This window comes from Cebus imitator, unplaced genomic scaffold, assembly GCF_001604975.1.
Source record: "Cebus imitator isolate Cc_AM_T3 unplaced genomic scaffold, Cebus_imitator-1.0 Scaffold577, whole genome shotgun sequence".
Taxonomy (NCBI): domain Eukaryota; kingdom Metazoa; phylum Chordata; class Mammalia; order Primates; family Cebidae; genus Cebus; species Cebus imitator.
In genome coordinates this window covers 484,630-486,060 of record NW_016107892.1, presented here as the reverse complement: position 1 = coordinate 486,060, position 1,431 = coordinate 484,630, and the positions used below count along the sequence as shown (strand labels likewise).

The 1,431-nt window shown below is 43.3% G+C and overlaps 1 protein-coding gene and 1 non-coding gene across 2 annotated transcripts in view; both read left to right on the top strand.

The window, feature by feature from the left end:
• Positions 1-1,431, top strand: part of SF3B3 (splicing factor 3b subunit 3) — a 52,901-nt gene that overhangs the window by 7,288 nt on the left and 44,182 nt on the right. The window lies entirely within an intron of this gene.
• LOC119469131 lies at positions 364-443 on the top strand. Its single transcript, XR_005197947.1, has one exon. It is a non-coding gene; the product is annotated as a small nucleolar RNA SNORD111 (small nucleolar RNA).

Below are 1,431 nucleotides of genomic sequence, written 5' to 3'. Positions count from 1 at the left end.
CTCCTGAGTAGCTGGGATTACAGGCACGCGCCACCACGCCCAGCTAATTTTTTTTTTGTATTTTTAGTAGAGACGGGGTTTCACCATGTTGACCAGGATGGTCTCGATCTCTTGACCTCGCGATCCACCCGCCTCGGCCTCCCAAAGTGCTGGGATTACAGGCTTGAGCCACCGCGCCCGGCCTAGTTGCATTTCTTTTTAAAAAGAGTTGCGTTTTCTTTTAAAACAATGGGAAAAGTCTTAACACATCTTTCTACTTCCCATCTAGTTGAAAATCGGTGTTTTTCAATTCCTTTGTCTTTGGTCAAAAGACCACATTGAAATGATACTATGTTATTAGACAGTGAATATAGTTGCTTTCATCAGCCTGAAGTGATGATTCACATTCATGTCTCTTCTCTGAGAAATTCTTGAAGAAACTTTTGTGTAATCTGATCAGGCCTCTAGAGGGCAGTCCTCTCTGAACAGTCACAAAACCGTTAGATCTAGTGAATAAAGCTAATAATGTTATGAATTACTGTTTTTCAATATCCTTAAATCTAGGACTCATTAACAAATTTTGATGAGGTTGAGGGATAGTATTTTTTTTATTTTTATTTTTGAGATAGAGTCTTGTTCTGTTGCCCAGGCCGGAGCGCAGTGGTATGATCTTGGCTCACTGCAACTTCTGCTTCTTGTGTTCAAGTGATTCTCCTTCCTCAGACTCCTGAGTAGCTGGGACTACGGATGCCCGACATCATGCCTGGCTAATTTTTTTTGTATTTTTAGTAGAGATGGGGTTTTACCATATTGGCCAGGCTGGTCTCAAACTCCTAACCTTGTGATCTGCCTGCTTCGGCCTCCCGAAGTGCAGCGATTACTGGTTTAAGCCACTGTTCGCTGACAGTGGGATATTCTTAAATATCCTATTAGGAAGGAGGGGGCCACAATGATGCCATTGTCTTTTTTTTTTGTCATCCCCACTGGAGTGCAGTGGTGTGCGATCTTGGCTCACTGTAATCTCCACCTCCTGGGTTTAAGCGATTCTCTTGCCTCAGCGTCCTGAGTAGCTGGGATTACAGGTGCGTGCCACCACGCCTGGCTATTTTTTTGTATTTTTTTTGTAGAGACGGTGTTTCACCATGTTGGTCAGGATGGTCTTGAACTACTGACCTTGTGATCCACCCGCCTCAGCCTCTCAAAGTGCTGGGATTACAGGTGTGAGCCACTGTGCCCAGCTGCCATTGTCTTTTTGAAAAAATTTTTATTTATTTATTTTTAAAAGAAATGGGAGTCTCACTATGTTGCCCAGGCTGGTCTTGAATTCCTGGGCTCAAGCAATCCTTCCTTGACTTCCCAAAGTGCTGTGATTACAGGCTTGAGCCACTGTGCCTGGCTCTACTATCGTCTTTTTTTTTTTTTTTTTTTTTAAGACTGAGTTTCGCTCTTGTT